The sequence below is a fragment of the Gorilla gorilla genome, chromosome 3, assembly GCF_029281585.2.
Source record: "Gorilla gorilla gorilla isolate KB3781 chromosome 3, NHGRI_mGorGor1-v2.1_pri, whole genome shotgun sequence".
Taxonomy (NCBI): Eukaryota; Metazoa; Chordata; class Mammalia; order Primates; family Hominidae; genus Gorilla; species Gorilla gorilla.
Genome location: NC_073227.2, coordinates 152179114 through 152206819, shown reverse-complemented (window position 1 = coordinate 152206819; position 27706 = coordinate 152179114). Strand labels below are relative to the sequence as shown.

The 27706-nt window shown below is 32.2% G+C and overlaps 1 long non-coding RNA gene across 3 annotated transcripts in view; it reads right to left on the bottom strand.

The window, feature by feature from the left end:
• Positions 1-13316: 13316 nt before the first annotated feature.
• Positions 13317-27706, bottom strand: part of LOC129533050 (uncharacterized) — a 193330-nt gene continuing 178940 nt past the window's right edge. For 2 of the 3 annotated variants that reach the window (XR_010133504.1, XR_010133503.1), the window contains exons 2-5: positions 19394-19990; positions 15006-15116; positions 14384-14492; positions 13317-13463 (exon numbers count right to left, since the gene is read on the bottom strand). This is a non-coding gene — a long non-coding RNA (uncharacterized lncRNA). The remainder of the gene's footprint in view (positions 13464-14383; positions 14493-15005; positions 15117-19393; positions 19991-27706) is intronic. The other variant, XR_010133505.1, reaches the window with a different exon arrangement.

Here is a 27706-nt window from a genome sequence, read left to right as displayed (position 1 = left end):
CACTGCAACCTCCGCCTCCTGGGTTCAAGTGGTTCTCCTGCCTCAGCCTCCCGAGTAGTTGGGATTACAGGTGCCCGTCACCACGCCTGGCTACTTTTTGTATTTTTAGTAGAGACGGGGGGTTTCACCATGTTGGCCGGGCTGGTTTTGAATTGCTGACCTCAGGTGATCCGCCCACCTCTGCCTCCCAAAGTGCTGGGATTACAGGCATGAGTCACCGCACCAGGCCCAGGCAGTCTTTTTCTATCCTGACTATACACAAAATACAGCATTAATTAAGCATCGCTTATTTCAGTTTATGCTGTATTCAAACTAAGAGTTAACAGTTGGAAACAATGTTATGAAAAAATACACAGCTTCTCGCCATATTAAAAGTAAAATTAATTGTAGAAAAGTGAAAGTGTATTATAAATGGATGATGTGCATTCTAAGACTCTCCTTCCATATTATAAAAAGATGGGAATGGTCTAATTGATTTCAGTTATTCCTGGTAGCATTAAATTCTATTATATTCTGATGGCAGTACATAAGCCATTAGAATAAAACACAACTAACCTCTCTAAATCGTTTGACTTCTTGTAAAGAATTTCTAAATGCATGAGCGTATAATGTGTCTGTTTCCTAAAGTGTCAATGTTAACACTTTAACTTTCAGTACCAAAGAATATGTATACTACTATTCTGGATGGCAGGAAACAAGATTAAGCATGTTTATTTTAAAAGCCTATTGAGTATTGAAGGGAAAAAAGCTTTGCCATAAGTAGAATCAATTTGAGTTTCTTTATATACTGAGCATTACATTTTAGTCACAGGGACGTTTGCATAATTTTCTTGTGCTAATATATTGTAAAATGAAAGGCATAGCATTGTTTATACAAAGCCTTAAAAGCCACAAACAGCATTTATGTGGCTAACAAAAGGTTCTTTCTTTCCATGAAACATTTGAAATTTTCAAGAGTATACAAAGTTAAAGTTAATATAAAGAGTTTCTATTTACCATATTATTTTACCCTTCTGTTATGATGCTTCCATGAACTGTCATAATGTGAGAAGCAAAGAAGGTAATTACTGAAAAATGATTGAAATTCTAGATTTCATGCCAGTATAAATGGTGTCAGGTACATATGCTTAAACTTACTCCAAAGACTTAAGTTTAAATAGATTTATTCTCATTTTTTAATGAGAATTTATAACTCACAATTTAGCATTTTGTCTTTATAATTTATGTAAAATAATGTAGTAAGAATGGTAGGTGAGCTGAAATGTAGGTCAAGCAATAATTCAAATGAGGAGAGTTCTGAAAAATTACAAAATCAATGATTAAGGTAGAGATAAAATTATTTGTCAAAGGAACTTCAAAGATGGATTATCTTTGCTCAAGCTCTCTTTCTCTGTTGCAATAGAAGAAAATTTCTATTAATTAATCATGTCAATAAATCTTTCAATTAATCATGTCAAAATTTATTCTTAATTTTTTCACTAAACATATAAAAGGTAGTATCTTTCAAAACTATAAAAATAAGTCAGCATTGTTCAGTGAAGTATTCTGATTTTGTTTTGATTTTTATTACAGTGATTTTTGACATGTTCAATAATTTAATTTTGGGAATACATGTTCATAAAATCTTTCATAAGAGACTACAATCATGGAGGATACATCTTATTTTAATTAATAGAACAAGACTCCATCTAAGTGGATAATTTTAATATATAGGAAACATTTTCCTCTAGCAAGTACCTGGTTATTTGTATTTTCTTTTCATCATTATTATTAAACAAAATAAAATCAACAACATTTATTAAATGCTTATTTTATTATAGCACTCTCTTAAGAAGTTGAATAAAGTAAAGGAAATATATATGATTCTTGTTCAATTTTAAAAGTTTAATATAAGCAACACTTATAAAACTGCATGCATATATATATATATATAAAAAAAATGAAAAGTTAGCATTGCCCTAAATATTTATATTACATGCCAGCAGTTAAATCAATATTATTTTAAGGGAATAGGTTGGAAGCCAGGCAGCTTGGTGCCTGTTGCTATATCCATCTTACTTTGAGATATAGGATATTGTTTGAACTTTGTTAGGAAAGAATGCTTCAACTTTATTGTCAATAACATAAACTCAATATTTTTCCAGTGATCAAGTCTACTGTTCATCTGACTTGAACATATCTTTGTTCTTTTATTTTTTAATTTTAAAACAAAATCATTTTAATTAAAAATTAATAAATAAATAAAATAAATATTTTAATTATAAATTAATAAACTATCTCAATTTTAGTCATAATTTGCATTTTCCACTAACACACACTTGTCTGATATTGTGAAAGTATTCCTCAACATTTGATACAATTACTACTTTTGACTTCTGACTTAAAATGCCTGCTATGATTGCCTACTTCTCCCATGGTATAGCTGTTTCTTCTCAAGAATGCTGGATGGTTTATGGTATGTTTGGTTTCAGAAAAGATAGGCTCAAAATTATGTAACTTTTACTCACAGGGTCCAAAGTTTTGTTGCTGAAGAACTATGAATCAGACAAGTGTTCTATCAGGAGCAGTTTAGGCAACAATATGTTTAGCGAAAAGGATATTTAGGGTGACAAAATATATACATAATACAGTAATGAATTAAAATTACTTTTTTGTTGCATGATCACATAGAATATTGTGATAGTAATCTCATAGTCTCAATTATGAAAAAATATACTTTTAATATATAGTAATTTATTATAAACTGTTATTTTTCACTTTCTTTTTAAAATAAATGTGATATTATTAAATTGTATTGTCTTCCTTCAGTCATACATAAATTATTAATATTTTTGTTTAGAATTTAACAGTACACCAGAGGTTCATGGGGTCTGTGAGCTCACTCAAAAAGTCCCTCGAATTGCACATTGTCAAAGTATAGGAATTATGAGATTCCCTCCCAGAAGTGAATCCATAGAATTCAATATATTTTGAAAAAGGTCCTGCATTAAAAATTAAATTGAGAACCTTGCTTAAAAAAGTTGCAAGCCAAAGTTTGACATCTAAACCCTGAAACAAGGAGAATATTGCAATATAAGTAAATATTGCTATCTCTGAATTATTTAAAATGAAATTAGAAATACAATAAAAAGGAAGAAAATACCAAAAAGGAGATCTAAAAGATACATAACAAAATTAGGACTGCTATATTAGCACGTGTATTTGACAAAATAGTATTTCAGGAGAAGAGCATACAAGCTATAAAAAGGGAAATTTGAAAATGAACAAACAGTCCAATGTGTGAATAGCGAAATTAGTTCAAAATGTATTGGGTCAAAACCTACAAAATGAATAATAATAAATGTAATCTTATTTCCACATAACAGAATTTGCATATTATTTTAAAGCCATATAGAAAATTTATGTAAATACTGACAGGATATTAGACCACAAAGAAGTAAAACAAATTTCAAAGGATTGATATAAAACATGTTCTCAGAATTTGACAAAATAAAATGTAAATGATAAAAACAGAAAAATAGCTAATATTACCGTATATTTGGAAAATAAAAACATGTCATTTGATAAAGTATCAGTGAAAAGAGAAATCACAATATTACACTGAATGTTATGATATATTTTCAACTAAATTTCCAAAAGTACACCTTAATATTTTAAGGATACAGATAGAGTATCCCTCAGAAAAAAATGTAAAGGCAATTATTAGGAAACAAAATGATTAAAAATAAATTAAAGTTTCAAGCAGAAGCTGCGAAAAAAACTAAAGCAAATATAGATATCTAGATAAGTAAAAAGAATTGAAAGCAATTTTAGTTAACTGCTTAAAACATAAAAAGGAAACAAGAGAAATGATCAATAGAACCAAAAGTGTGTCTTTTGCAATGATTAATAAATAGCAATCTGGCAAGTAGGCTTGCATCAAAGAAAGAACAAGGAAACAATTCTAGGAATGATACTGGGTATATAATTGTGGTAACTATGTTTCTAAGGTCAGTTGGAAAGAAGAGAATGATGGGGATGATTAAATGAGAATTCCACTTCCAGGTATATACCCAAAAGAATTAGAAGCAGGGTCCTGAAAAGATATTTGTACACCCATGCACATCACAACATTATTCACAAGAGCTAAAATGTGGAAGTAACCCAAGTGTTTAGAGATGAACGAATGGATAGGCCAAAATAGTATATCCATATAGTAGAATACAATTCAGCCTTAAAAAGGAAGGGCAGGCCAGGCGTGGTGGCTCACGCCTATAATCCCAGCATTTGGGAGGCCGAGGCAGGCAGATCACGAGGTCAAGAGATGGAGACCATCCTGGCCAACATGGTGAAACCCCATCTTTACTAAAAATACAAAAATTTGCTGGGCATGGTGGCGCACACCTGTAGTCCCAGCTACTCGGGAGGTGATTGTGCCACTGCACTCCAGTCTGGCGACAGAGCAAGACTCTGCTTCAAAAAAAAAAAAAAAAAAGAAATGAAAAAAAAAGGAAGAATATTATGGCATGTATTACAACATGGATTAATCTTGAGAACATTGTGATAAGTAAAATAAGCCTATCACAATAAGACAAATACTGTGTGATTCCGTATACACAAAGTATCTAGAGTTGTCAAAATTATAAGGTAGAAAGTAGAATAGTGGTTGCTAGCAGATGTGGGGAGGGAAAATGGAGAGTTATTGTTGAATGGGTATAGAATGTTTCAGTTTTGAAAGATGAAAACAGCTCTGGAGATGGAGTGTGTATATGGTTGCACAACAACATGAATGTACTTAATACCATTAAACTATTCAAACTGAACAATTAAAACCGTTAAGATGGTAAATTTTATATGATATGTATTTTACCACATTAAAAAAATGAAAGAAGAAAAGAGATAGCTGAAGAAGTGAGGAAGTGTATTGGGAGTATTGCAGGGACAGGAGGTTAGGTCAGGGGCTGTAATTATAAACAGGAATGCCTCTTGGAGAAGATTACATGATAAAACAAAACCTGATGAAGGGGAGGTTAGCATTTCATAGGTTACAAGAATTTTGACTTTTTCTCTGCGCAGGAAGGAATTGGAGGGTTTTGAAGTTACAGTACTCATTTAAGGTTTTAATGGGATAATTCTGAGTACTGACAAGCTAAAAAGAAGGGAGTGGTTAAGTAGGAAGCTAGTGCCTTCATCCCATGTGACAGTTGCTAGTGGAGTATATCAGGTTGGTAGTGGTACAGATGGTCTGATAGTTGATTTGTGGAAATATTTGAAAGGTGTTGATCTAAAATTTCTAGGAATTATATAATGTTAAGTAATTAAGGTGTTTCTACTTTAATAATATTTCACATTAAGAAAATATGAACTTTAACTAATTGCTTATAAGTAACAGGAAACTTCTTAATAAGCATATTGACTGTTATGCTCTGACACTGTACATTTATTATGTATAGGAAACCTGAAGTTTCAAAAGTTTAGGAATGTGGCTATATTTTAATATATGTTCAAATATAACCAAACTCAAAAATGTAGAATTGCTGCTATCATGTCATTAGATTCAAATTATCCTATAACCCATGAAGATAGCATAGCATGCCTGTAGCAGTATGAGTTCAAATGATTAATTTGTATATAAAAATACTAAGATGCCTCATTAGGTTTTGTGACTATAATTGCTATCAGTGTAACTTGAGTAAGTACAGACAAAAGGGGGATTTAAGACATTTTAGATAGAAATGCCTCAGGGAAATGTTTACATATAGTATTAGGCACCTACGAAACTATAAATTCAGGTCTGACAATTAAATAAAAAGAATGTTATATTTAAAATAAATAATGCAAAGGACTTTAAATCAGCATTATGTTAAATATTATTGCTAAACACTGATCAAATCAAAGCAAAAAAATAGACATATAGCTTTCTTGATCCATTTGTTTTTCTTTTTTATGTTTAAGAACAAAATAAAGCAAACACATGGTGGGTGGGAGTAGTGGTTATCAATTCTTCTTAAAGCATATTAAATGGTAAATTGTTGCAAAGTTTATATACTAACATAACTTTGATGAAACTTAACACTATAAAATAAGCACAAAAATAATTTCTTGTGGATGATTTGTGTGTATGTAAATATATAGCATTTTTCTAGAAACTTGAAAAAAAATTTTAGAGGTGAGGATCTTACCATGTTTCCCAGAGTGGGTTTAAACTCCTGGGCTCAAGTAGTCCTCCCACATAGATGGAACTACAGGCACACATCATCATGCCCACTTATTATAGTTTTATCTAGAAATCTTGACATCAACACACATAAAAACATTCTGCTACTTCATTTTCAAGTATGCTCTTTGTATTTCTTTGTGAAGATTGAAGATCATTAATGAAATACAGTTGGTACAATTGTGTTACTCTGAAATAATATAAACAACAACTGAGTAATAAAATTGTCACATATATTATAGGAATGTGTAATTGTGAATTCAGGTCAATACGTTCTGTAAAATTGTGCCATATTTTAAAATGTGCTTTACCAGTCAGCTTGGAAAGCTTTTACCTTTCTTATGTTTGTTTTTATAAAGTAATGTATCAAATTAAGGGTTTTATAATGACATCTGACACAATGGTATAAAGACAGATGTTTTAAAAAAAGTCAATCTTAAATTCGAAATGCCAAATATTGGGTATACACAAAACCCATGTGTAAGTAACTGAGTTAAAAATTTGTGAAAGTCGTCCGGGAGGGAGGTGGGGGGTCAGCCCCCCCACCGGCCAGCCGCCCCGTCCAGGAGGTGAGGGGCGCCTCTGCCCGGCCACCCCTACTGGGAAGTGAGGAGCCCCTCTGCCCGGCCACCACCCCGTCTGGGAGGTGTACCCAACAGCTCATTGAGAACGGGCCATGATGACAATGGCGGTTTTATGGAATAGAAAAGGGGGAAAGGTGGGGAAAAGATTGAGAAATCGGATGGTTGCTGTGTCTGTATAGAAAGAAGTAGACATGGGAGACTTTTCATTTTGTTCTGTACTAAGAAAAATTCTTCTGCCTTGGGATCCTGTTGATCTATGACCTTACCCCCAACCCTGTGCTCTCTGAAACATGTGCTGTGTCCACTCAGGGTTAAATGGATTAAGGGCGGTGCAAGATGTGCTTTGTTAAACAGATGCTTGAAGGCAGCATGCTCGTTAAGAGTCATCACCACTCCCTAATCTCAAGTACCCAGGGACACAAACACTGCGGAAGGCCGCAGGGTCCTCTGCCTAGGAAAACCAGAGACCTTTGTTCACTTGTTTATCTGCTGACCTTCCCTCCACTATTGTCCTATGACCCTGCCAAATCCCCCTCTGCGAGAAACACCCAAGAATGATCAATTAAAAAAAATAAAAATAAAAATAAATAAAAATTAGTGAAAGTGTAACAGCTATGTAGAAATACTTTTTACATGAAATGACCCTTAAAGTTGGTAATATAATAAACAGAATACTCTTAAAGTTCATAGTTTTTGACTAATTAAAATTAAAGGTCGTAATTTTTTGACTAATTAAAAACATAGGCCTGCGTAACCTTATATTACCCTGGTTAAAGATAATTATGCAATCAGAAAATGCAAAGAATGACTATTTTTTCCAAAGCTGTATCACAGCTGAGTTGTTTATTGGTGTTCTGTTAATAACTCTAATTCATGTAGTCTATGACCACAGTCATTTTTATTTTTAAAAAGTACACTGAATGCAATTACATGAAAAAAAAAATTCTTTGGAGGATATCCTACATCTGGAAAGTCTACATTTTAAAATTATTTCCCCCTGATTTATATAATTTGAGCTACTTTTGTATCAAGGTTTTAGGGAAAAAATACTAAATAATATAACTTTTCTAACATAAAATATTCTTAAAATTAGAAGGGTTTGTTTCCAATTTATTTGTAATTTGTAGCACAATTTGAAACATACAATCATTTTCATTTATTACTATCTAATAGCTTACATGCAATTAATTCCTAAATGACAATTTTTAAATGAGCACACCATTATCTAGCAACTTTTGAAAGGTGGCACTCCATCTAGATAAACTGCTGAGAAGGGGGAAAATAATTCAGAATTTTTTTTTTCTGTTTGATCAGTTAATATTTGTTCAGTGAAATATTACTCTCTAGGAAGCACACCTTTCCTTTCTTCATGTAGAGTTAATAGTATTTTATTTTGTCTAGTATATAGCACTTTTTGATATTGAAATGATGTAATGACCGTGTGTGCATTAAAAATATATATCACTATATTGGTAGGGAACTATTTAGATAATAAAAAAAATTCTCGCTGAAAACTTAGTACCTCTCCCAAAGTTTTGAATTAATTTTTTTTAATTTTATGTAAACCTTTTGTGTGATTCTAGCTCGCAAGATAAAGATTCCTAGAGCTGTGAAGGAGGGCGTATGTATATTTTTTCACTACTGATTTAGTTTCCAGACTATTTTAGAAACTTAATAAATATTTTTGAATAAATGAATAGTTATTACTTCATAAAAATTAGGATGTGGGAAAATTAGCATAGTTTTTCAATTATAAATATAGGGAATATCATTGAGAACTGTTACTAGATTAACTTCATCAATCACATTTTAATAATCTGTACTACTCAAAAGTACTTACATTTTTTTACATCTACCCTTCAGTAAAGTCCAAAGAACAAAATAGCTTCAATTTACAAGTGTTTTTTTAAAATATTAATAGTATAAATTATAAATACTAAAACTTACAGAAGAGATTGTTTGATTCACATTTTTTTGTTAAAATAATTTTTCAAATACATATAGGAATTTTTAAATGTATGTTATTTGGAAAGATGATTAGGAAAACTATTTAGTTCTAAAGAAGTGCTATCATAGATTACTCCTTAAACTGAGCTTAAAAATGATTGAGATACTGAATATGATGATAGTAACTGGAATTCTTTTATATGGGTAACATTTTATGAGAAAATAAAATTGAAAGGTAAATTACTGTACCATCTTTCCCTAATATATCTTTTATTCAGAATGCCTAAGGCTTAAACCCTGAAGAAAAAAAATAAAGCATCAAATAGTAGGGAAGAGTTCGGTGTTCTTTTTGCAACTGCATGTTGTGTGAAGAAGAAAAATAATTCAGGATTTCTTGAGCCTTGTGTTTTCCTCTTAAAAATGTTTTAAATGTCCTAATTTGCTTACAGTATTTGTTAATAAATTATTCACTATATGCTTTTGTATATTATGTTTATAGGCATTTCTTTTGTAGGCAGTGATTTGCATTGGCTACAACTAGTAATTAGTTAATAGCATGGTGACTTTCACTGTTCAAGTGTAAGGCAACCTCAAAGAGAGTGGCTGGCCTATGATTTAAGTAATCTATTCCTATCTTAGCTCATTTACCTGATGTCTGATGCTAAGTCAAGCAAAAAAAATTGGTTATGCTCTTGTAATGGCTAAACATGGCTGGCGTACTTAAGTATCTCATGGACTGAGAATATTCTTTTTAATCTATGTATCTATCTGTCTGTCTATCTATCTACCTATCTATCTATCTATCACCTATCATAATAGGTGTCCCTATCATAAGGGACAACATAATCATATCTTCCTCTTCAATAAACCATTATGTCAACTCCCTTTCCCTATCTCTGAGTGTCTTATTAGTTTATTTTTAGAAGTACTCATTTTTAAATACATAAATAATGTTTACTCACAGAGACTCTTGTATTTAAATTTGATTAAATATCAAACGTTATTCTACATGTTGTATTCCTTTTAAATAGTATAACTCTAGGATGATTAATTATCCTCATTCTGTCTAAAAATATATGTAAAGGTATAAAATTTAAGTAGTGAGATTAGCTATAATAATATAGCAGAAGAACACCATAGAATTATAAAGTCATTTTATACATTCTGGGTACAACATCTGTAGGATGGGAAAGTAATTGTTTATATTCTTTCTAGAAAAGTGTTCAAAAATAATAACAAACTCACTGGACATTGTTCATTTCTGATATTGTTTGTTCCTATTTAGAAGTTATTTAAGTTTCATTCCAACCACCAAATGTCTAATAGTGTATGTTACAAAACCATGAGTAAATTGTTGTAATAATTTTTGTAGAGAAAACTGTGATGTCTAATATGTACAGCACCAATTTAATATTAGTTTTTCTACAGGAAAAAATCAGTGTCTATTGAAAAATTACAGATTAGTGGGTGAGAAATGTATGGATTTATTTTTTCATTAAGGACATTAATATGTAAAAGTAGTGGATTAATCCATTTAAATAAATACATTTTGATAAAAGTAGAAATAATACTTTTATTATACTTTGATCTAAACAATTTGAATACACACAAATAAACATTTGATTGATTCTGAATGGGAATAATGAGATTCCCATTATGGGATTCATGAGATGATATTGGGAGACAGGACCATGTGGTGATTCAAAGTTTCTAGGCTCATACAATGTTTTCCTTTAGCTTCATTATTTTTTTCCTAGCTGTGAGATCTCGAGTTCTAAGGTTTGGTTTTCTCATATATAAAAATGAAAATGCAATCAGCTCAAATGGAGTAGTAGTAAGATTCAAATTAAACAATCCAATAATAGCTTTGTGTCAGTGCCTAGCATAGAGACCTCAAAACACTATCAACTATGGTGATTATATAAATAAGAATAATTAGAATTACTGTGGGTATGCAATCCATTTCCTTAAATACTATACATAAGCATGTATACTGAATGAGAGGTATACATATAATTATGTATATGTATACCTTCTAGAGCTTCTCTTCTAGCTCCATATTCAAATATCTCAGGTTAATCTAAAAAAAAACAGAGGTATTTTATATCCCACATGTATTTAAGTTCCTACATATATTTTATATATCCTATAAAATATATCCTATGTATACTAATATCCTACATATATTTTATATCTCTATAAAATATATATATATATTTTATATACTACATATATTTTTTTAACAAAACTTACAGAAGAACCAAATGAATCCCAATTTTTTTAGGATTGGATGTAAAACATCTCTTAATAAACATGCTTATTTTTAATTTGATGCACTCTCATTTAGCAAATGTTACTTTACAATGATTTTATGCTTAGTGTTGGTCATTTGAATAATATATATGCATACATATATAGAGAGAGAAAGAGAGCAAGTGCACAGCTGCATACACGTTTACTACCAGTCTGAATACATCTTTTTGTTATTCACTAAAAAAGAATTAAAATAAATTTTAAAAGTTTGGGGAATCAAAGTTAACATTACACAAGCATGTTTGTTTCCTGTCCTTTCTTTATGATTTTATAATAATTATAATATTATAATATTTAGGCTTTTTATCATTTTTTATGGTAATTGATCTTCTAAGATGTCTAATTGTTTAGGCCTGGGCTCTTCACAATTCTGATAATGTATATTTAGGAAAGTTCTTAAGGTTCTGTTCATTGCTAGTCCATGTGAACTTAAGGAGAAAATGTAGAGTGGCTCATGCACCACAGAGGAAAAATGGTCATATCCGCAAGAAGGTAAACCTGCACAAGGTGTTGGAACTCAAGCAGAGTGAAGACGGTGATTCCCTGCAGGGGAAATCTGACCTGAGATGTCAGCACATAAGCAAGATGTGGAAGACATACACCAGAAACATGGTCCAGAACACAGTGTCAGAACCCAAATGACTTAACAAAGACCCTCTTCAAAGAGGAGAGTCTAGCTTGTGGTTTTGGAAACAAACAGAATTAAAAGTATCTGTTTAAATTACAAGATTCCCTTGTTCTTGAGACTATATCTCTGCAAGGCACCCAGTCAGTTTCAGTATACTGTATTCCAAAGTTGTTAACATTATTTCTTCATGGAGAAAAGTCACCAATTCGATATTAGTCTACGGTTCGATTTTCTATTATTTAATTTTAGCATATATTTATTTCAGGCTCTATAATTATTTTATTTTTATTGTACTAATATTTACTGGGTTCAAAGTTTTAACACTATGTGGAAATTTATACTTAGTGAAATCTTTCTGCCGTCTCATCACATTTTCACCTCCTCTCTGAATTTCATTTCTCTGATAGATACAAAAATAGTTGTCAAATTTTGGTTTATTTTTCTTATATCTTTGTGTAAGAACCAAGCCATCACTTCAAAGCTCTTTACATGTTGGAGCTGAAACAGGAAGTTGTAATTTGCTTTTAGCCAACAGAATGTGGCACAGTGATTGATAGAACGTTACTTCCATGATAACATGATATACAATTTCACTTCTATCTTACTAATTAACTCCATCTTTGCTGTGGCCACTCCCTTTGCTTGCACACTTTGATGAAGCTAGGGGCTATATTCGAGAGGTCCAAATGACTAAGAACTCAGGCCTTCAGCCAACAGCTGGCAAGAAACCAAGTCTCTCAATCCTACCAGCTGCCAGGAATTAAATCCTGCTAACAACCATGTTAGTTTGGAAGGGGTAAGAGTCTCCCAAGTCTAATTTTGCGTAAAAACCCAGTACTGTTCTATCTCCTCATGATAGCCTTGTGATAGACCCTGAAGCAGAGGATACAGTTAAGCCATAACTGGATTTCTGATGCAGAGAAGCTATGAGAGAATCATGTGTGCTGGTTTTTAGCTGCTGAGTTTGTTCTACTATATTATGCAGCAATAGATCACTTACATAAATATCATTTGGTAGAATGTTCACTACTTATAAAGGTGTGTCACTTATTTTCCAGATTTTAAGGAGTCCTCAGAGCTTAAAGATCAGCAGAAATCCAAATATATTCAAGAGAAAACTAATTTGGGGGTTTCTCCTATCAGCTATTAGTACAAATCATGTCTAAGAGATAAAACTAAGAGTTTTATTCTCTTGTGCTGAGGTGATGGCAGGAAAGAGCATAATTGCATCACACTCTGGGATCAACATCCATTTATGATCACCTTATTTATCTGATATGATATCTCACTATTTCCAGTAATTAGCTGTTTAAATCACACTGTCTTCTGTCTCCTCTTACCCCATGAGTGTGCTTTTATAGCTCAGCAAAGATGTTATCATCTACAGAACAGTTTATAATAGCAACCTTCGTAATACTTTTACTTTGCCCCACCTCAGACAGATGTCATGGGATTTGACTTGTAAAAAATCATGGGACATGCAAATGTACGAAAGACAATTATTAGAAAATCGATTGAGACCATAGTAATAGGTTAAATTTTTCTATATTTTAAAATTTTAATAACACAAAAAGCTAAAGACTTAAGAATTATTTGAAAAAGTCAACATCAACTACTGATTAAAAAATAAATCCTCAAATAAGTCTCCCTCTCCCTCTGCCTCTCTCTTTTCCTTCTTGTTTCCCTCCATTCGTCTTGTCCATCTTTTTCCTTTGGACTTTCCATTACTCTTCACTTGCTCTCGTTCTCTAGCTCTCATTCCTCCGTCTTTCCACTGATAAACCTAAACTGAAATCTAAACATTGAAAAAACAGAAGCATAAATCAGTATTAAATCAAATTTAAACAAGCAGGTTCAAAATCACTAACATTATTTAACATATTTTTCTGGAGTTAGCAGTAAATTCAATCATTCAACAGAAAGAAATCAATTAAAAATTATAGAAATGATACAAATTTATCATCATTTTATATAATGTGATTTAGTAGTTGGAAAATCAATACTAAAATCAAATGAAAAAATTAATGCATGCAATAACAATGTGTGTATGACTAGTTATAGGAATTTATATATAAATAACAATAGCTTTTCTCTGTATTAACAATAATCATCTCCAATATTTTACAAAAGAAAACAATCTTAGTTATAATAGCAGTAAAAATGATAAAATTAATTACACACACAAGAAAGTCCTCCAAGAAATAATAAGAACTTTAGCAGAAAAGCCTTACAATTCTATGTGTTTAAACAAATTAAAAGGATTTAAGTATGTTAAAGAATGTGAAATGATTCTCTACAGGAAAAAGTCAATACTGTAAATATGTCAATTCTCATACTGATCAATTTACTTACAAACTTTTTAGAATACAGAAAATCATATTAAGTAGCTCATATAAAACAAAGTACAGAAAAAGATAATAAGATAAAAAAGTAATAATTTTGGTTACTGGCACTGAAATAGGAATTGTTTAAGGAAATAGGATAATGCATAGAGCAATTCAAATAGATGTAAAAATCTAGTCTACTATAGAAGTGGCAATATGAGGAAAAAATAAAAAAGTAAATCAGTCACATTTTGACAAATTACCAACTATTTGAAAAATAAAGGTTTGGAAATCTTCCTCATTCTAAACGTAAAAATTAATTCTAAATTTATCCAGTAGTTCATTAATTTTAAAGAAGTAAAATTAAATATTCAGGTTCGGTGGCACTTACCTGTAGTCCCAGTTACTTGGGACGCTGAGGCAGGAGAAGCTCTTGAGCCCAGGATGTAGAGGTTGTAGCGTGCTATGATCATTTGTCAGAATCACCATTACACTCCAGCCTAGGCAACAAAGTGAGACCCCCATATCTAAAGACAAACAACAACAACAGAAAAACCCCACCAAAAACAAAATTACCAAAAATGTAAAATTAACGAAAAGCATTGGAATTATTTTTGTAATTTTAATTTTAGAGTGGAGAATTTTATTAAATAGACAATTCACAAAAGAAACATCAGAAAATAGTTAAAAAAAGACCCTCAGCTTAGTTACTAACAAGAAATTATAAGTTAAACAACTAAATATCATGTTAGTTAATCTTTGCAAATACCTCAAAAAAAACTGGATGGCATGTACAATTGGGTTTGACTATAGATAGGCAGCCACCCTTAAACACTGCTTATATAAACTTAAGGGACTTCAATTTAATATTTACCAAATTTTAAAAATTCTGTCTTTTGACTTATTTCCACTCAAAAAAACTATCCTAAAGTAATATTCACACACGCACACACATACACACACACACACAGACATATAAAATCCTGGTCTTTAGAAACAATCTAAATACTTACAAGTTGAGAGCTGTCAAGAAAGGGGTCACTGATGAGATGTTATTTAAGTAGAGTGAAGTTATTTAAGTGAGTGTTATTTATTAGAAGTGAAGGAATAGAGCACACAGGTATCTGCAAAGAGAATTACAAGTTCAAAGGCTGTGAAGCAGAAGTATGCTTGATAAGTTCGGAAAACATCTTGGAGTCCAATATGGTTGGATCATACTCACCAGGGAAGAGATTATTAAGAACAGGGGGGTGGTAGAGGGATTCCACATCATAAGAATCTTTTAAAGACCACTTTACTTTTACTCTGAGAGAAAATACTAATGACCTAAGTGTTTTGATTAACAATGTTAAGATATACCATTAAATACTCTTTCATGTCAGACAAAATTATGTTTTTGGACTTTATTTTATGGGTTTAGATATCTGGAGAAAAAAATTTAAATAATTTTAAACAAATGGTTTAGGTTAGCATTATATTATTTTTGGTTACTTTTAAATTGCTAACAAAGATTGTATATAAGCATTAGTCTGTGAAGACAGGATATATACAGGAAAAATTAATTTAATTACTTTAAATTTTAACACAATTACCTACTACTCAACTTATCCATTTCACTCTATAATCAAAACTTAATAAGTTAATGCAAAATTGTGACTGATACAGTGTTTTGGTGCCCTAATAAATAAGCACAATGTATGCTGGGCAACTGGTCAACTGTATCCCCCATAATCTGGCTGTGGATATACAGTAGATGCTCAATAAATGTTGATGAGCTATAATTTATGGAGTAATGTTAAGATATGTATGAGGAAAATAAAGTACTTCTCAGACAGGCATACTTGGGCACAGTGATTTATCAATTTCAGTTATAAAGAGCCAATGTTGTTTGGATATGTTTTCCTTATCACTATTCACAGAGAAGAAACAGAAAACCAAGGAAAGACAAACCACTGAAATTTAAGTTCTTGATCAGATGATGATTTCCATGAGCAAGAAACATCCTACATAAAAAAACTCTCTTATGAAGTATTTGTATTTTTCATTGAAGACAAAACATTTCATCCAATAAGTGAAATCTTGAGATAACTGGGAGATTTAATAAACTGGTATAAATTAATGTCAATTAAGCAATAATTAAAGTCAGAGGATGGTTTTCTTGTTTTATTTATTAGAGATGAGTTCTCACTCTGTCATTCAGGCTGGAGTGCAGTAGTGTGATCACAGCTTATAGCAGCCTTGAACTCCTGGGTTCAAGGAACCTTCCTTATTCAATCTCCCAAGTAACTGGGATTTTTTGTTTGTTTGTTTTATCTCTGTAAGAGTGTATAAGGTAAAAGGCAGTGTGTTACTATGGTGAACTGGAACATTTCTCTTGATAACTCTGTCACAGACAAGCCTTTTTTGTGATTACAACACTTTTCGTTTTATTTTTGGGATTTTACCTTATTATTTTTACTATGTTATCACACTGTGTGATAAATAAAATGTAATTGATTCATAAAATCAATATAATCAATGCATATTAACTATCAACATTTCTAAATCATGAGAATATAGCAAATAATTCTGAAATTGTTACGGTACATAGAGCAACCTAGAAGACTATGTAACTGGAAATATTTCTTTGCACTTAAACTGTATGATCCTCTTAATGATGTTTATTGTTAATTTAAGAAACTTATAAAGTTCTTCTGATCCATGAGCATAGAATATCAGAATATCTTTCCATTTATTTGTATCCTCTTTGATTTTTTTTTCTTTCCTTTTATTCCTTTCTTTTTTTTTTAGACGAAGTTTTGCTCTTGTTGCCCAGGCTGGAGTGCAATGGCGTGATCTTGGCTCACTGCAACCTCTGCCTCCCGGTTTCAACTGATTCTCTTACCTCAGCCTCCTGAGTAGCTGGGATTACAGGCACCCACCAAAACGCCCAGCTTCTTTTTGTATTTTTAGTAGAGATAGGGTTTCACCATGTTGACCAGGCTCGTCTCAAACTGCTGACCTCAGGTGATCCACCCACCTCAGCCTCCCAAAGTGCTGGGATTACAGGTGTGAACCACCGCTCCTGGCCCAATATTTTTAAATAGTTTTAAGCACACAGACTTTTCACCTCCTTGGTTAAATTTATTCCTAAGTATTTTATTTTACTTTTTGGTGCTGTCATAAATGGGACTGTTATCTTGATTTCTCTTTTGGCTAGGTTGTTATTTGTGTATAAAAATGGCATGGGTTTGTTGTATGTTGGTTTTATATTCTGCAGCTTTGCCAAATTTATGTAGTAGATCTAACAGTTTTTCTGTAAAGTCTTCGGGAATTTACTACATAAATTTGGCTCATATCATCTGCAAGTAGAGATTATTTTACTTTTTCTTTTCAGATTTGGACACCTTTTCTTCTTCTTTGTCTAAATGCCCTGTTGGTACTCCCAGTACTGTTGTGAACAGAAGTGATGAGAGTGGTCATCTTTGCCTTGTGACATTTTTTAAATTATCATTATGAAAAAATTTTTCCTATATCTTTAAAAATATTTTTGGTTATTATACAATGTTTGGAGCAGGATCTAAAACAGCTGTATGTTTAAACCTTTTCCTGCTGATAAATCAACAAAATGAAGAATTTTATTGTCACTTTTGTTAATACTGCTTCATTTAATTTGATTTATTATTACTTTCTTTAAAGAGTTTATGTGTGTCTCAGTATTATTAACATCATGTTTGCTAATTGTTCTAGATTTCTTAGCCATTACTATTTCATTTTGTTTAGTTGCAAATGAACCCTGTTGCAAATGGCCAAAAATATGGCCAATTACCAAATAACTCAAAAATCCTCATTTTAATGGCTACGTAGTAACTACATTGTGACACCTCTAATAATATGTTAGATCTAGGTTTAATTTGGTGCATGATTTGATGTATGTTTCGTGGAGCACACCTCTAACCGCATCTACTTTGGTGAGATAATCTTCTAATCACATCGACAATTTTAAAAACATAATATTCAAAATAAGAAAGTTATTGAAGTGAAATATCTGGTAAAAATATTCAGCTTATAATAACTAATGATTATTGTTGGACTGGTCAGATAACTTTGAAATTTACAAGATCATAAGATAGCACAGATTAAGTCCAAATGTGTTATTGTCTGAGGATGTATTTTTTAAAATCTGTGAACTCCACACAAATGGTAATCATGTATTTGACATATGGGTGTATGCAAGGACTTTGACAACATATTCATTCCTATCTGAGCTTTTAATGATAAAAAATGATGTAAAAAGGAAAAGAGAAATGTGAATTCAGCAAAGCCAAATGATTTTTGAAACTCACTTGATACATGCACATGTAATCAGAAAATAAACATTAATCTAACAGGTATATATTTGCATAGAAACATGTATTTCTTAATTAAAATATAAAATTCATATCTTTATAGTGTTTTGAGACTACTCCCATTTTCTAAATAACATTTTTCTTATTTGGTGAAATACAACTTTATTATAGTAGCATGTTTGGCTCTTTAAATATGAATAACATTTGACTACAATCAAATGAAAACTTGTTTTACCTATTTTTATTATTTAAAGTATATAAAACTTGTTTTATCTACTTTTATCTACTAGAGCCCATTGTGGGATCTTGTGGGAAAATATGTTACTTAGTATTTTGGACTTTGGGTTTTTGTTTTATTTTCCTAACCTTTTATTGAGATCTTAAGAGACATGCATAAAAATATACAAATTAAATATCTATTTTTTAAGAATTTTCCTCCAAAGTAAACACACCTATGTAATCAGAACACAGAAAACAAACAAACAAACAAACAAACAAAAACTTCACAAGAATCGAGAGCCTCTCCAAAACACCCTTTCAGGTATTTCTCCCACCAGTGGTAACCACCATTTTGACTCTTAGCAGTATTGATGAACTTTTCTTATTTAGAAACTTTCTAGAAATGTAGTCATATAGTATGTATTTTTTGTGTGTCTGATTCTCTAAGTATTGTTTATGATAATCATCCATGTTGCTATGTGCTGTAGTTGTCTATCATCATTATTATATGATATGGCATTATATAAATATGCCACAACACATTTATCGATTCTAGTCTTGATGGACATTTGGAATAGTTTCTAGTGGTGCTTTAAATACATAAATACTAAAGGAGTCTCATATTTACATCTGCAACTAAGTACTTGTCTATGGCAGTGAGGGTGTCAGACAAATTTCTGTAGGACCTATACTTGCTAAAGCCCACTAAACAAAGACCATTAGCAACATACCTGCAGTTGAACAGAGTTGGATATATTGGTTTTTTGTAGCAGTGGAGAATGAAAACCAGGAGATCCATGAGGTAGATCATGGAGGAGTCAGTGAAAGATACTTACAGAATATGGAGGACTTACCTTGGTTACAAGATTTGTCAGAATATGTCAACCAAACAAGTTACTCAAAGAAGCAGTTTTCTTATTTTCAAAAATATACTTCTGTATAGAGTTAATGTTAGTTCACTGTATTAATGGTTTCTTCTTGATATATGTAAATCTAAATACACTGTTGTTGAGTTTGAACTTAGTTTGTGTCCTAGATATTGATTTAGTATAATGCTTTCTTATTTTGTAAGTAACAGTAGCATTTGGAAAATTGTGGTTTCTGTTTCAGTTTTTAGTTTTCTGCTCACAGCCTTGCTTCTAGTAGGTTTTTTTGTTTTGTTTTTTGACAGTCTTGCTCCATCTCCCAGGTTGGAGTGCGGTGCCGCTGTCTTGGTCCAAGCGATTCTCCTGCCTCAGTCTCCTGGGTATCTGGGATTACAGGCACACACCACCATGCCCGGCTAGTTTTTTGTATTTTTAGTAGAGATGAGGTTTCGCCATGTTTCCCAGGCTAGTCTCAAACTCCTGAGCTCAGGAAATCCACCCGCCTCGGCCTCCCAGAGTGCCAGGATTACAGGTGTGAGCCACTGCGCCCAGCAGGTCAGTTTTCAACTTTGCTGATTTTTATGCCTTGGGAAGAAAATTGAAGCAGAGGTCAGTAGGCCGTAACTACTCAGTAATTTCCTGCTGCTGTAACTATTTTATTTTAATTTAATTTTTTTATTAAATCAAATACTTCTATAGACATTACTCCCAATACACTTATTTATAATTTGTAACGATAAATCTGTAGATCCTATTCAGAGAAAATAGAAATAAAAACAGGTGAAACATTATCATTTTAAACTTTTTCAAATCATGTTTCAGTTCAAAAGTTTGGAAATAATTATTTCTGGGCCAACTAGTTTACCAAAAGAGTAATTACTACCACCTACAAGAGTATAGACTCCAAATGAAGTGATTGTAGAACAATTATATATAGTGCTTCTTTGGAACACCCTCTACTGCTTCTCCATAGAAATTCTGTTGGATAATAGTACAGAGAAAGATATTTACCAAAAAAAAAAACTATTATATCTAATACAAGGTACTAAACAACGTGATGGTCTTCACCAACAATTGTACTTCGTGAAGATCTTTCCTTTCTGTATTAACCATAGACGTGGGGACAAATCTTTATTCTAATCAATATGGGAAAACTAGTATTTTCAGGCAGTCAGGGTGAAGAAATCTCCTGCTAATGCAGCTCTAAAAATATAACAATGCTACCAATTGTAGATATTAAATAGGAAAAACTGGTAAATAAGAGGATGTGATTAGTTATCAAGAGTTCAAACAAGTAGTGGCTAATATCCTCATTGGTTTCCAGAAGAATTTAATTATGTCCTACCTAAATGTTTCACAGTCTACAGTTGTGTTTCCACAATTCTCACAAGTGCTTGAGCCGAAAACCTTCAACAATGTTTTGACAACAATTACCACATCCTGTAATTAGTTCATATGAGGCAGTGGGCTTATTAGCAAAAAAAGGTGACAATTCAATTCTGAAGGGGTCTACCTGTCTAAGGGCTTAGCAGGCACTGAAGCCCCTGTGCAAATTAGAAACCTACAAATCAAAACCACAATGAGATATCAATGCACACACTTGGATTACTAATATAAACTTAAAAAGGTAAGTGTTGGTGAGGATATGAAGAAATAGAAACCCTGTACAGTTGTACACTGTTGCTAGAAATAAATTGTGTAGCCATAATAAAAAACAATGTGGTAGTTTCTCAAAAAACTAAAAATAAAATTGCCATAAATTCCACTTTTGGATCTATATCCAAAAGAAGTAGAAACAGATCTTGAAAAGATATCTGGACTCCCAAGGTCATTGCAGAATTACACATAATAGCCAATATACGGAAGCAACCTAAATGTCCATTGGCAAATGAATGGATAAAAAATGTGGTACACATACAATAGAATATTATTCAGCCTTTCAAAAAAAAGGAAATTCTTCCATTTATGAAAAGATGGATGAACCTGAAGGACAGTATCTTAAGTGAAATGAACCAGTAACCGAAGGAAAAATACTGCATGATTCACCTGTATGAGCTATCTAAAACAGTCAATCTCATAGAAGTGGAGATTAGAATGGTAGTTCCCAGGGGCTTAGGGAAGGGGAAAATAGATAGTTGCTATTTAGTATGTATAAAGTTTCAATTACATAAGATGAATAAGTTCTGCAGCTCTCCTGTGCAACATTGTGCCTTTAGCTAATAATACTGTATTGTGCATTTAAAAAATAAGAGGTCTTAAGTGTCATTTTCACAACAAAAATAAATGGAGAAAAAAGTAAAGGCCTTCATTTCTCAAAGTATTCTTGCCTTTAACTAGCACTCATGGTTTGGAGAATGGAGAACTTTTCCCTCCACTGCTGGCCATTCATTGTACAAATGCCAAACTTCACAATCTAGGCAACAATACAGCATCCACTCTTGCAGCCAATCCTGTTGGTTTTGTCTTCAAAATCTATTAAAATTATGACTACTCCTTATCTTCTCCATTGCAATCATCATGTGTCAAGCAACTGACATCATCTTTCACCTAGATTTACACTATTCCTCACCACTTGTCTTCCTGCTCTTGCTGTTGTACCCTTACCTGTTCTTCACACAGCAATTTATTATCTCAGTTCTTTTTAAGACCCTCCATTATCTTTCTGTATTCCTTAGAATGAAATGCAAACACTTATAGTAATCAAAAAGGGTTTAATTGAATCTCTTTAATAATCTTCAAAAATATCAACTATAATTTGATTCAGACTTGAATACTTAATATCATCACAGTTTTTAAATGGTAAACTGAGTTTCAAAAGCGTTGAGCTACTTGCCTAAGAGCACACTGTTTAAGGCAGAGTAGAAAGTCAACTCTGTGTCATTCTGAATTAACATGCTCATGAGGATTATAAAGAACCTTCTAGTAAACTAGTCAACATGTTCTTTCCTGATTAGTCCTTACATGTTATTTGACGTGGTAGATGCTGCCTTTCTTCTTGAAACACGTCCACCTCATCAGCATATAATTAGGAGCTGAAAATGAAAGATCCTAAAACTGCTTAATTTTCCAAATACTCTCTTACTTTCTCTGGCATTCTAATTATGGACACTATCTAATATTTTATGGATAATAGATTCACACTCTCTTTTGAATTTAAAATATCCTAATGTGTTTTCTGGTCCAATTTCCAAATTATATAAATACAGATGAAACTGGAACATACTTTTCCCCAGATCTCCACATTTCCTCTCCTTTCCTTAGTGGATGGAGGTGTTTCAACCCAGCCAATGCTGGTGCTCCCCTTAGGAAACCCTTTCCTAGTGAGACTCTCCACTTCTGGATGTAGGAATGGAAGGTTATAGGATCAAAGGGCCCTTCCCCTTTACATGTTTAGAAGAGGAAAGAAGATCTTAAGTCTTCAGAAACCTGCACTGTCCTGCACTGTCTTTAATGTTCCTTGTGTCTTACAATCAAATAACGATTCACAAATGGACAGTTCTGACTTCTCATTCAAGTACAAATATATATCTTCAATTGCACATTTAGTCTTGGATTACTGGCATATATTCTATTTCAATATGTGAATGCAGCTTCATAGTTTTCATTAGTCATTTATAGAAATTTCCCTTCCTAGTTTTCATTTGCCTTTTAATAGGAAAAAAAATACTTTCCTGAATGTACACACTAGACACCTCAGAGGATTTTTTAAAATCTCTTTAATTTTTACCCATCCACCATTCAACAACTTCTTTTCGGATAAGGTTTATACTTTTATTTATACTTTTATTTACTCACTAATGCTTTTCTTGAAACGCAATGTACTAGTACTCTTTTTTTTTCAATAATATTTACAGGTAATAACAAAAGATAGATAATTTAAAAAATGCTACTTAAGACATGCAAAGTAGATTTGATAGAAATAAAAATATTTAACCCATCCAAAAAAAGACAAGCAGAAGGTAATTGATCTCAAATAATAGCTATCATGATTGGCAGATTTCTTGCCCAACTGTTTCAAAGCCTTAGGGAAGACAAAGGAAAACCAGATAACCAGGAGAATTGGAAAGAATAGATTCAGGTAAGTGAGCTGACTCCCATGATACCTGACCTAGGATAAAGGTCATATCCCCCTTATTGGGTATATAGAGTGGTAATGCCATATATAGCTAATGATATTCAGGTTGGATATTATTGATAAATTAATTACCCTGCTGCTTTTTATAGGATCTAGGAGAAAGAAAAAAACAGTTTGCAGAAGCTATATGCATTCTAAACAGAAGATATAAGTCTAAATCAGGGCAAGCAACAGCCTACATTATTCTAGTTACAACTGAATTTTCAGCTTAGCATGCCTCTAAAACAACTTTCAAGTATATATGTATCAGCTGTCAATTTTTCTCATTAGTTTCTCTCAAGTCAGTGTATCATCTGTCATATTACACGTTTAACTTTATTTTATGTTTTTAAAATGTAGCTTATTCTATTGTCAGCCTTCTTACACTACCTGCTATTCTTCCTTTAAACAGGAATATCCTTTGTAATACAATGTTTATAATCTAAACCACTAATTTTACCTGTCAATTATACAATATATTACATAGTTGATTATTTCATATACACTTATGCTTTTTACTATAATAAGAGGACTGGTGATAGAAAATATCTCTTATTCTTATTTTATAACTCTTCATCTTAAAATTAAAGTCAATTAAAAGATAAGTTATTTTAATTGTTTGGTAGTTTTTCAAATGTCCACTGTCCATTTCAGCATACAAAAGAAATATCTGAGTACTCATTTTGTTAACCTTCTACTTGAGTGCACAATTAATGTGCATTCTAAGAAGAAAACTTGAAAGTATTACAGATGCATCTTCTCTCAACACTGTAACACTGAGAAAGTGATTTAATATTCTTTTTTCTTTTTCTTAATCGGAGTCTCGCTCTGTCGCCCAGGCTGGAGTGCAGTGGCGCGATCTCGGCTCACTGCCAGCTCCACTTCCTGGGATCACGCCATTCTCCCGCCTCAGCCTCCCGAGTAGCTAGGACTACAGGCGCCCGCCACCACGCCAGCTAATTTTTTTGTACTTTTAGTAGAGACGGGGTTTCACCGTGTTAGCCAGGATGGTCTCGATCTCCTGACATCGTGATCCACCCTCCTCGGCCTCCCAAAGTGCTGGGATTATAGGCTTGAGCCACCGCGCCCGGCCGGTATTCTTAACACATGACAGTTTTAGAATTCAATGACTCATTTTTTATGTAGCTAGATACTATTTTAAAGCATAGTCCTGAAAGCAGAATAAATTAGGTGATGATTTTATTCATATGTAAAACGAGCATCAGATTTCACAAGAAATAAAAAACTGTTTTCTCTTTAGTGATATACCATTCATAATTTTTTTAATTGTGTAATTCGAGCTTCTATAAATATGTATTTGATAGCTTATTTTACATAAAAACATTTTTGGATCATTGAAGGTATAGCCACTTTGCGTGGATAAATATCCTGGCTATTTTTCAGGAAAAAATAAATCTAATAAAATGTATAAACATGACTATTTCATTAGATGCTTAGTGTGCAGCTGTAGTAAAATTGTTGCATAAGATTACATGCATTGTTCATTTTCATAAATCATCAACCTAGTTAAATCAATGTTTGCCAACTATAAAAGGTGACTTTTATGCACTGTTAGGTGAAGGGATTATAAAAATTATATATAGCACTAAATTAAGTTGAGCTATGTACTTTACAGGTGAAGATCCAACTATTATCCTCTTATTTAAAGAAAGCAACATTTTAATATTAATTTATGTTCAATTTTATAATACTAAATATTATAGTAAAGTGTCACAACATTGTAAAAGCACAAAATTTTATTAACCATTATGAAAATAAAAGCTCTAGAAAAAAGAGATTTAGATATATAGAGAGTGAGAGGCAGAGAAACAAGGAACAATGATTGAAAGAATTCATGCAGAAGTCAGTCTGCCTTTTCTGGACATATAATTGAGACTTAAAACATCCAAGTTTGATGTAGCTACCAGTAGTCAGTTTCTATAAAAGCATTCAGGAGCTACCAACTCTACGTATTTACTTTTACTCTACTATTAAACTCTGACTATGTTGAGGAAGCAGTCAAATTGGAGTCTTGTGGAGCAATCATCACTACAATTAGATGTTTCATGTTGCATCTTATTTCAAATCAAATCAAATATTTTCCGAAGGATTCATAAAGTTGGTCTATTTTATATGTCTGTGGAAAATAACTAAGCACAAACTATAATTTAAATGACAACATTAGTACAAGATACTGTTATTTGAATGTGTTTTACCTGATATATATATACGTATATTTCATTACAAGTACGTAACTTTGAATGCTTTTCATGTTGGCCAACTGTTTAATGGATGATCTGCATCCTTTGGATAATGAAAGGATAGAAGCTTTAACTTGTCATGCTGTAAATTTTGTTCCCTGCATAATTAATTCAGATATGGATATTAAGCATATTTCAGTAGCCAGGCATTGAATATAAGCACAGATGGAATTTCTTCTTCTAACAGAGAACACACTTCAGTTAATACTAAATTTGACATTGTGTACACCTGAGGACCTTCAATAGACAACTAATTTAGAAAGCTGATTTTCTGAAGACAAACTAGAGAGTAAATTATTAAAGCAATTATCTGTAAATGAGAAGAGAGAAATCTTAAATCACTTTTATCTAAATCTCAAGTGGTTAATACATGACTCTGCATGAATCAAAAAAGATTCTTTGGATTTCCAAGCTGACTTCATCTGGAAAACTGAATTTGCCCTTCAAACATATGTTTTGGAATACAGAGAACAACAACAAAACCCAAAATATCTTTTGCACTTTTTACATTTAGTGAATATTATTACTTTGATAGTAAAAGTACATAAAAGTACATGGAAAAATAACAGTTTGAAAATGATGCAAAGCAAGTTAGAATACAAAGGTGTTATGAATTTTGCACCTGTTCTAATTTGCTCTATAACATACAACTGATAATTTTTAATTGATTTAATTCTGACTTTCTTTTGAATACGGTCCAGATTTGATTTTTAAAGCTTTAATGAAAATTGTTAAATGACTGTAATTATGTTTCAGATTACCTGGTTAGCTCATGGCTTTTATAAGCCTAAATACGACCTGAAGTCTCAAAGAAATTACACAATTTCCCCTAAAGTATAATTTTTTGACACCAATACATGTATTTGTAATAAGTATTTTTGTGTGCATTTCTAAGAGAGACAAGATTAATACATGTGGATTTTCTTGCCACATGAGGGTGAAATGGGGAAAGATTTAGAGAGGAGTTGAAGTTGGGGAAGAAGGGATGAAAACGATTTAAGAAGGGCTTTATCTTTTAACGTGCAAGGGTTTTCAAGATTTTATTGAGTGTTGGATAAGCAATCGTTGTTGATGGACTTTTAAAAATAAGAGCACTAAGGTGAGATTAAAGTAAAAGTAGTTCCTCCTAGATTGACACTAAATGGTGCCCCTGGAAACATAGCCAACAACTTGTAGAACAACATACAAAAGAGAAATTGTTGCCATTTTAAATTATTTTACTGGGATTCTCCTAGAGATAACATTTCGATACGTATTTCCCATATTTAGAAATAGTACCAATAATATAATAAATTATCTTGGGCTTAATAATATTGATGGGTAACATACACATAATGAAGTACATAAACTATAAGGGTACAACTTAATGAATGTAAGAAAGTGACCAGACTCATTAAACAAGACATTACCATCAAACTAGAAACTGCCTTACTTTTTCCCATTTACCATCGTAATTTTCCTCTTGAGAAGTGAACTCAATCCTGACTTGCAAAATCAGATTAGTTTTGCTCACCTCGTAAATTTATGTAATGGAAATGGCTATGGTTTAAACGTTTGTCTTCTCCAAACCTCATGTTGAAACTTAATCCCCTATGTGGTAGTAGTGACAGGTGAGGCCTTTAAGAGATGAGTGGATAATAAGGGTCCTTGCCCACCTGAATGGATTAATTCATTTGTGAATAAATGGATTAACAGGTTACTGTGGAAGTAGAAGTAGTGGCTTTATAAGAAGAGCAAGGGAGACTTAAGCTATAGTAGTATGCTCATCCCCTTAGGAATATGATGCCGCACACTGAATAGGGACACTGCAGAGGGTCTCTGCCAGTAAGAAGGCCCTGGCCAGATGCAGCCTGTCCACCCTGGACTTCTCTGCTTTTATGCTAGTAAGAAAAATACTCTTTTCTAAAATAAATTACCCAGTTTTAG